This window comes from Octopus sinensis, linkage group LG2 (assembly GCF_006345805.1).
Source record: "Octopus sinensis linkage group LG2, ASM634580v1, whole genome shotgun sequence".
Lineage (NCBI taxonomy): Eukaryota > Metazoa > Mollusca > Cephalopoda > Octopoda > Octopodidae > Octopus > Octopus sinensis.
In genome coordinates this window covers 200912368-200922851 of record NC_042998.1, presented here as the reverse complement: position 1 = coordinate 200922851, position 10484 = coordinate 200912368, and the positions used below count along the sequence as shown (strand labels likewise).

Genomic DNA, 10484 nt, shown 5'->3' with positions numbered 1-10484 from the left:
GATATTTATTCCTCATGGATCACACCAGTATTTCTTGCTAAAAAAATGAAGTCTCCTGTTAAACTAATCCTGCTGGAAGTGAAAAATACGTCTAAACCAGACATGAGAAGTATATTTTTTCACGAAATGTGTCGCATAAATTATGGTTCATCATTGGGCAGACAATATAACACACGGGCTATAAGCAGGGGGCCATACGAGACATGTTTTATCACCTGACATGTCACACGACTGTAAAAATTTAGGGTCATTTATCATTGACGTGTCATCATAAAGTCCACAGGACCACCTTCACCAATGATTGATCAAAGCAATGTCGGCTAATGTTGACCAGATATCAACTGGATAATTTTCAGTCTCTATACCGACAATCATTTTGAAAATTGCAGTATCATCATGCTGAGAAATATATATGTAGTTGGAGGATTATATAAAAATGAAACAGTGCTTGAGCATTGAGCTTACGCATTTTATGTACAGCATGTGTCTATATAATTCATATAGTTTTGAGTGCAGCTTGCCTGCGATATTTTGGTGAGACAATTGCAGATTCCGACACCATATGTTTGCGTCATATTTTAAAACTTCGGTCGTTTTGTGTTTTAATTGCACTATATAGTAAGAGTGATAGAATGATGTACATAAGTGTTAATCAAATCACGAACATAGGCACAGGAGTGGCTGTGTGGTAAGTAGCTTGCTTACCAACCACATGGTTCCGAGTTCCTTCCCACTGCGTGGCACCTTGGGCAACTGTCTACTTACTGAAAAGTTGCTATTAATAATAGACGGGGAAGAAGTCTAAAATGTTTCACAATAGTTAAAATAGTAAGTCTGATGTTGACTGCGAAGGATTGATATCCCGTTCCCTCCACCTTGATAAAAAGAACGTTATATAACCATACCTGAGTGTAAATTGAACACAATACAGTCAGTACAAGAAGGGAAATATTGATGTCAATTTTTATAGCACAGTTCAAGTAATTTCAGGTTACATCTAAAGAACAAAAGATCTGGTCGGTTGCTGTATTTATTTGGCAAGAGATCGTCACCTATTCTTGCTATCAGAGAATCTGCATAAGCGTATATCAAAAGCAGTACAAAACTATGAAGTGGTAATTTTTGTATGAAATATATCAGTCAGCATAGACAACGTTCCCTAGGTGAATAACTCGGATATAATTATCCGTTAGAAAAACACTACGATCCCTTCTGATCAAAGATTTACACAGAAACATTTAAAGATAAGTACAAATATCTATAGAATGGAAGTAAATCCGGCACCAGTATTATTTACAGAACACTGTATAGTAAAGATGGAGAAAAATATTAAAACGGAACCTGACAACGTCAAGCACAAGCTAAAATACACAGCTGCCAGTTGCAGTTTATATCCTTCGCAAAAGTATTTCAACTCAGTATGAAAACTCAACCAAAGTTTTTCTGTGTATTGCAAACGTTATATTTTACTGGTTTGATGCAAAAATCATTTAATAATTTCTACATAGTCTTACGTAATTGGTAAGTAATGAAAAAGTACCAGATATTCTTTCACATATTCTTTACTCGATATCATAGAGAAAACCGCACAAAACGTCCGAATCAGATAACTAGCCTAGCCACGTATTCGTATAGATAACTTAATCCACACTAAACCTCATAGAAAAACTCAAATATTTTCAGGAGGCACTCATATGCAAAACGTCGTGTATTACATATATGTAACAGACAAGAAGGAAATTTTTATTATTACTAGTATCTACAACTGTTTTACACACGTAGTGCAGAAAACCCGAAAATATCAGGTTTATTTATTATATATATATATATTTTTTTGGTGGGTGGTAAATGAAGATACATAGTTTTTATGAACTCTTGAATAATTGGACAAACTTTCAACGCGTATGTTTTCTCTGTTATAAGGCAAATTTCTTTGTGTTTAAGAATAGTTTTCATTACACATTGTAACTATGATGAACACCATGTATACAAAACTGACAGAGGTTGCCAGACTTCCCACGGCAAAATAAGGAGGTGGAGAGAACAGAGAAAATTGCTCTACGCAGGACAGTAGATGTTTTACTTAACTGTCAGTAATCTGAAGAAAGTGAGCGACTGTATTGCACGTTTTGTCGAATTCTGCCCCATTTAGATACAACTGTGCATGCAGAATTTGGCACTGATCCAACACAAAGTATTGATGATCCCGTAGGGAAATGTCCTCTGGATATAATTATTCCATTGAGGTTCCTCGAGATGCAGGCTATTGTCCAGAACTTCACTGCTTATGGCTTGCAGTGGTTACCGGTTTACCATTGTCATATTGTCGAATGCTAGTGAAATGTGAGCACTTCCATTGTTGCTATTGTGATATATAGTTATCGCCTTCTTTTAGGGATTTTGCACGTGAAATTCTCTGATGTTCATGCCTTGCTTAATGTATTAACGATAGAAATACAGTAGGATAATTGTAACAGGGAATCAATAGAACTGCCACTGTTGATCAGCTCATGTAATACAGTGATGACTATATTAGACAAGTTCCCCTTTTTTTAAATCAGAAAACTGGAGTATCGAACCTTTATTCCTGAACAAGATTGATCTGTAAAATTATCGAAACAACCAAAGGAAATATAAATAAATTTATTATGCAAATATATAAAAAAAATATTTCTATGAAAAACAAAAATGGAAGTAGAGATACAAATATATTTCTTGCAGAGTTTACAAACTTTCCTCGTGAATGCAAAAATATTCTGAATGAAATTTAAAAATCGATATGTTTGATGTTCGATTACAAAAGCCTATGAAACCTTCTCCAAAGAGTCGAATGTATGTGTAGGTGTTTATTTATGTCCTGCCTCTCACTCAGTCTAACGCATTCTATCATCTTATATCTATATCATGGTCGTATGCACGTATGTATGTATATATGCATATATGTTTGTGTGTGTGTGTGTGTGCAGGCATGTATTCCTCATTCGCTATGACTCATGTTGCAAATTTCATTGAAGCGAATTTAGATTAATATCCAACCAATAGGAAAACCATAATATCGATTTAATTGTAAAAATATAAATCGTATTTCAAAAGATTTGCTTACTTCCATATAAGAATGTATAGAGAATTTAATGACATTGTTGGAGTGTAGAGGAGGCATTAGTAAATAATTAGTAAATTAGTAAATAATTAAATGCTCGTGTGTGCTCATCATTATGTGTGCAGGATAGAGCGCCGAAATTCACGAAATGAGATAAACATATTGAAATATCAACAGTCCCCCGAAAAGTTTTAGGTTGAAGTTCTTGTATTTTAAAACTCCAAAAATGTTTATCTAATTGTTAACTAGAAGTTCACTTGTATTTCGCCGTTGTTATCATATCAAATTGGCATCGCATAATTTGTAATGAGATGCATAGTACATAGTAACGTGATTTATGCATCAGAGTGGCCTTGAGGTACAGTAACCGCTCGTAAATGTGAGCGTATGTATGCATATATATATATATATATATATATATATATATATATATATATATATGTATGTATGTATATATACGACTTTGCCTTTAGTCCTTTCCGGACCGATAAATTAAGTACCCGCTGCGTACTGGGGTTGATCTAATCGATTGGATTGGTTCACTCCCCACAAACTTCGGGAAATATAAATACATATATATATATGTATATATATATATATGAACTTGGCGCTATACAGGAAAAAAATTAGTGTTTTGTGTTTTTTTATGTAAAGCAAAATCGGACGGAGATATATAAAATCTCTTAATGGATAGTGAGTGTATACAATAAAGAACAAAACATGGGAATTATTCTTGAATAGATAAAAAGAACATTTTCTTCTAGCTAATATTGCTGTAGTTGTTGTTGTTTAAGAATTATTGGCAAAATGTTGTTTTTTAAGGATGATGGACAAAAACCCCAAAGGTGAATTATTCAAACCCCATGGCTATGACGTTTCCGCATTACTTCTGCTGGTGAACAGAGATGCACATATCGTCAGGCATTAAGAGACATTAGCTCAACTGGTTAAAGTCAAGCAACTGATAAGCAAATCTATGATATTGAGCAGGATACCTGTTGTAGCGCATCTTTTATGCCAAAGCAAAATATGTAACACTTCAAGTCACTTGAGAGCCACTGCCTGGTACTGCATCAGGTCATTTCTTCCTCTTCTTCTTCTTCTTCTTATTATTATTATTATTAAGGTGGTGAGCTAGCAGAATCGCTAACATGCCGAGCGAAATGCTTAGTGGTATTTCGTCTGGTCGACTTTACCTTTCATCCTTTCGGGGTCGATTAAATAAGTACCAGTTACGCACTGGGGTCGATGTAATCGACTTAATCCGTGTGTCTGTCCTTGTTTGTCCTCTCTGTGTTTAGCCCCTTGTGGGTAGTAAAGAAATAGGTATTTCGTCTGTCGCTACGTTCTGAGTTTTAACTCCACCGAGGTCGACCTTGCCTTCATCCTTATATCGATAAATTAAGTACCAGTGAAATACTAGAGTTGATGTAATCACCTAGACACCTCCAAAATTAAATTTCAGGTCTTGTTCCTATAGAAGGAAGGATTATTATTAGTTGTGGTATTTGTAATATTTGTCGTCCTGGTCATTGTCGTTGTGGCAGCAGCAGCAGTAGTAGTATTAGTAGTTTAACCGAGGTCAACTTTGCGTTTCATTCTTTCGAGGTCGATAAATTAAGCCCCACTGAAATACTGGGTTCAATGTGGTCGACTATACCCCTCCTCCCAAATTCCACGTCTGGTGCTTCTAATAGAAAAGATTATTCTTCAAACACACACCCACAAATAATTATTGGTGAAGCAACAGTCACTTCACAGTCATTTCCACTTAAAGACTGGAAACTTCCTAAACCATTCTCAGTTGTACAATATAATAGCTTAATTCTCTTGAGTGGTTCACGATTACCCATCCCCCTCTGTGTACATGTTTCTTAAAAATTGTAGTGTTAAAATCAATCAGTGATTTACTTCTGTAAACAGGGATTTATTTTATCTGTTATTCACTATGCTTCCGATACGAACGGGTAGGTTGACTTCTATCTGGTCACTCCTCATATTAGTAACAACAGTCAAAGCTCTCTCTTAATAGCTTATGAAGAAAGGTGCACACGAGTGCTTTTTGAGTATAGATTTAGTGGATACAGGCATTAAATAAGACGAAGAACGTAAAACCGACGTTTTCTTTAAATACACAATGATTCATTGGTCTAGTTTTCACAACTTCTATAAACTTACATCGTTGTTTTCTCCATATTGCAGTTATGAATACACACACACACATATACACACACACACACAAACACACACACACACACACACACACACACAACACACACACACATATATATATATATATAATATATATATATATATATATATATATTATATATATATATATTCTGACTAAAAAATGTCCGTTTTTGTCTTGTTCTTTTAGTCTAAACAAATATAACATTTTTTATTGTATAAAACTGAAAGATATTCAAATTGTTATATATAGAAGTGGAATATAAATGACTTGAATATCATGCCGTGAAACAACTGTAGAAGATAATAACATGCTGACCCATTTCTAGAATTTTAATAAACGCACTCAGCGTGAAACAACAGTTCATTAAATCAAGATTTCTACATTATAAAATTAGAAGAAAAAAACCTGCAAATATAAAGGATAGTATGGACCAGAATGAAAGGTATGAGGACCCTCAGAGCTTTTTATTCACTAGTGCAGTCGGATAATATTTGCACGCTTGACGTTGTTTAAAATGCAAACAACTGATTATTCAATGTTATTAAGTGATATTAAATATAATTAAACTTCATTTTGTAATTTTTCATATATTAATTCGTATACAATAGTCACTGCTTCCATGTGATAATGATGGTCTTCATATCACGAGAAACACCGGCGGAACCACTCGTACACATAGTGAAACTGCTAATAAATGTATGACAAGTTTAATATCTGCAGCTCTTTCTCGGAGAGGGTATACTCAGTTAATAACTTTATATTCCTTAACATATAAGAGAAGTTATTGAGATTAACATAGGCGGAGACAAGAAGTCAACATTGCCGAAGATGTATTCTAATTGTACGGGTGACCTTTAACCTGGAAATGTCAGAGTTAGTAGTTGTTAAAGAAATGTTTCCTTTGGCGAAAGAAATATCAATTTATTGAGATAGCAATTGAATGGTTGTCTTTATAAGAAGAAATGTCTGGAGGGTAGTGAAATCTGATAAAAGCATTAGACAAAGATATAATAAAAACCACACACGATATTTCTCCCAGCTGTGGGAAATGAAAAACAAAATTCTAGCTTTGAATTAAGATTAACTGAAACTGGAAACAAAAACTGAAAGATTTGAAATATTTCTTACTCATTGTCAACGCGTTAGTCTCGGAGCAAGTGGTAAATACATGGTCTAAAAGATTTCAGTCTCTTTTCAGCTATTTCAATGTTCGGAATTCACATTTTCTTAAAGGGATGCCAAGTTGATACAACATATTTTCTTGATGTAATTGATGGGTACTGTCTTTGAGGCTGATTGATTCATACATGTCTAGTTAACCTTTAAGAATAGATCGCTGATCTGATGGTAGTGATATCATTCTATCTATGGTAGATACATATCCGATTTTAACACCACAAAATTATGAACTGCCTACATTCCTAATCTCCTATACTGACGTAGATATTATTACAGCCGTGTAAAGTGGTGAGCTGGCAGAAATGTTAGCACGCCGGGCGAAATGCGTAGCCGTATTTCGTCTGCCTCTACGTTCCGAGCTCAAATTCCGCCAAGGTCAACTTTGCCTGTCATCCTTTCGGAGTCGATTAAATAAGTACCAGTTATGCACTGGTTCGATATAATCGACTTAATCCGTTTGTCTGTCTTTGTTTGTCCTCTCTGTGCTTAGCCCCTTCTGGGTAGTAACGAAATAGGTATTTCGTCTGTCGTTACGTTCTGAGTGCAAATTCCGCCGAGGTTGACTTTGCCTTTCATCCTTTCGGAGTTGATAAATAAAGTGAAAGTTTCGCACTGGGGTCGATGTAATCGACTTAATCCCTTTGTCTGTCCTTGTTTGTCCCCTCTATGTTTAGCACCATGTGGGTAGTAAAAAAAAAGAAATAATTACAGCCGTTTTACGTTTAGCACCTCTACTACATGATACTAGAGATTTATTTTCCAATATAAATTATTCATTAAATCTGTTGCAAAGGATATACGACTTTTGTTGTCAAATTACTTGAGTTCAAATGACGTTCACACCCAAATTAGCTTTGTTTTTATTGAATAAACAAATCATATAATTGTGTCGATATAATAGTTTAGAAGACTATACTCTTATTTTCTTCTCTATGAACAAGGCCGAAAACTTTTGAGTAGGGGGCCAGTCGATTAAATCGACCCCAGTACGCAACTGGTAATTAATTTATCGACCCCGATAGGATGAAAGGTACATTCGACCTCGGAGGAATTTGAACTCAGACCGTAAAGACAGACGAAATACTACTAACGTTTCTGCCAGCTCGCCGCCTTAGAAGACTATATTGTTACAGATTGTAATTAAATTTTCCTTGTCAACTTGTAATTATACCAAAGCGAAAGGGCTTCAGAAGTATATATGAAACTGAACTTATCAGAGATGCTCAGCCTGGTTGCTTTAGTTGTTAGAAGCATTAACCAAATCCCAATTAACCTCAAATTACAACTTAGTAGCTTTAAGTTTAATGATGGCCACATCTAGATCACCTTAAACATTTAATTTGCTAGCTTCTTATTAACTTAAGTGTAAAGATAAATACATTAAAAAGATATATCGATTAATGACACGTGAATAGTAGGAATCCGAATTCATATTCAGGGATAATATTTTTTTTTGCATATGAAATAATTACATGAAGATACAAATTATACGGTCATCGCACCGCTTTTAAGGAATACGAAACTCACTGTTGGAAGCGACAATGAATAGCATTCATTTATCGAGAATCAAGACTGAATGAACCAAGTAATATAACCATCTAATCCACATTAAATAGTACTCTTCAGTATTTTCGTATGCATTTATAATATATTTACATTACTTTCCTGCATATGCCTACATATATAGATACATGTACACACAATGCGCAAATACGCGCGCGCACACACACATATACGTGTCCCTGTGAGTATATATATATATATATATATATATATATATATATATATATATGTGTGTGTGTGTGTGTGTGTATGTATGTATGTATGTATGTATATATATATATATATATATATATATATATATGTAATGTTTTTGTGTGTCTTTGTGTTTGAACTTACACCGTTTTACAACCGATATTGATTTGTTTATGGTCCCGCAACATAGCAGTTCGACAAAAGAGAACGGTAGAACAATACAAAGCTTAGATAATAAGAGAAGTTCGATTAGCTCGTCTAAAAAGAACCCCTTCAAGGCAGTGAACTGGCATGGCCCCATCCAATAACTGGAACTATTGAAAGATAAATTATGTATGTTATATGTAACTGTAAAATGTTTTACTTCTCACTTCCAGATATGTCTGCACAATGAAACGGTAAAATAACAGTGGGCGTATGAAATATGTTCACTTGTTGCGCTATTGTGCTTTTTGAACATTATACATTAAATTTCAGTTACTAGAAATAAGTTATGATTTTCTGAAAGAAAAGTTCTGTCCTCGAAGAAGACGGCAAGGTGTTTTTAAATTTAACAGGTTAAATCTGATACATACATTTTAAACGAACTAAATGCGTGTAAAATAATCAAACAGCATTCTAAAAGGGAAAAACAGAAATATCTTATTTACTACAGCAGTGATCACGGGAACAATGAGATACTTGTCTACAATATTTAATAGGTAGTGAGTATGTTTTATGAATCGTAGTATTAACACTGAATAACAACACTTAGAAGATAGTCTTCAGTATTATTTGCAGCAGTCTGTATATCTAGGTTATATCCTTCACAGAATCCACACATATATAATCTATACTTCGTTCATGAAATACTAAATGCTATCAATGTTAAATTTAATAACATATAATCGCACTTTCATGTAATGATTTTTTATCCTTTGTTTCTAATCATTCGAAAAATGTGTATATTTTCCTTTGTTGGTAACACAAAGAAAATAGCCCGCGGCGTATAATTAAAATTAATATCTCACTGCAAGTTTTCAAGGATGATTGAATATAAGTTCAGTTAATATGATGACGTCTGATGTTATCTGAAATTATGCTAGTTGACAGGGTACTTAGCGAATATTGAATAATAGATCGTATACAGCAGGAGTTGGATGGACAATGCGACAGATTAATAAGATATCATGTATTGCCACAAAGCTCTCTTAGATTCTGATGCAATACATACAAAGATGGTCAATTTATTATCAAAAGACACTTTAATGTAAGGAATTAGTGATGCGGTTTCACCAAGAATGTCTCCTCATTGTGGATTTATATTTGGCTGAAATACGATAAAAATATGCTCAGTGAACCAAAAAATATAGGAAGCGGCAGTTAATAATGGGTTTGATGGAACCTATTGAATACGTAGATAATTGCCTTGAGCGCATACCATCGTTTCTGGAATATTCAATACTTTCTTTTCAATGGAGCTGTTTATAGAATCATAATTAACCGATAATGCAGCCAGGTCGCTCGTAGTAATTTCAAATCTAATCAGGGTGTAATACACATAAATCGTAAATAAGATTATCATGAATGACTTAAAGATATGATTTCAGAGAACAATATCTGAAAACACTTTCCGTGACATTTAACAGAAGATCCTTCCGTTAATGGAATCCTACTTTCGAAAATAAAACAGAGCAGAACAAGAGAATGCGATAGACATTTATTCCAGGGATTTTTCTGGAAACCAATTTGCAAGATAATTAGTGATTTATTCAAAGGTGTTCATTTCTCATTTCTTGTAATGGGATAAATTATTAGCTACGAACTCCACTGTCTCTTGTTCTTCACAATAAACTCCTTCTTAAATGTTGTTTATTTCTAAGTATTTTACAGGCATTAATAAATCAATAACAACAAAATATAGATAATGTTGTTCAATTGCTGTCAGCTTAATTAGTAAAGTTTACAGTTATATATGCCTATGGATTTCTTGAGAAACGAAGCCTCCGTGGCCCAATGGATAAGGCACCGGCCTCCTAAGCCGGGGATTGCGGGTTCGAGTCCCGTCGGAGGTAACGAATCGTTCTGTAAAAATATTTTTTGACGGCGGTGCATCAGCATGGCCGCAGTTCTTAGCTGAAACTAGAGATAAAAAAATCTAGACATCATATTCATTCCTCGGTGCATTACATTTTTTTTTCAATTAACATATCAATATATCCAAAGAAAAAATATATGCAAAAAATGTCAAAGTCGTCTGCTACATTAAGTAGTAGT

At 34.2% G+C, this 10484-nt stretch overlaps 1 non-coding gene across 1 annotated transcript; it reads left to right on the top strand.

Annotated features, from left to right (window-relative positions):
* Positions 1–10209: 10209 nt before the first annotated feature.
* Trnar-ccu lies at positions 10210–10282 on the top strand. The gene has a single exon. It is a non-coding gene; the product is annotated as a tRNA-Arg (tRNA).
* Positions 10283–10484: the final 202 nt, after the last annotated feature.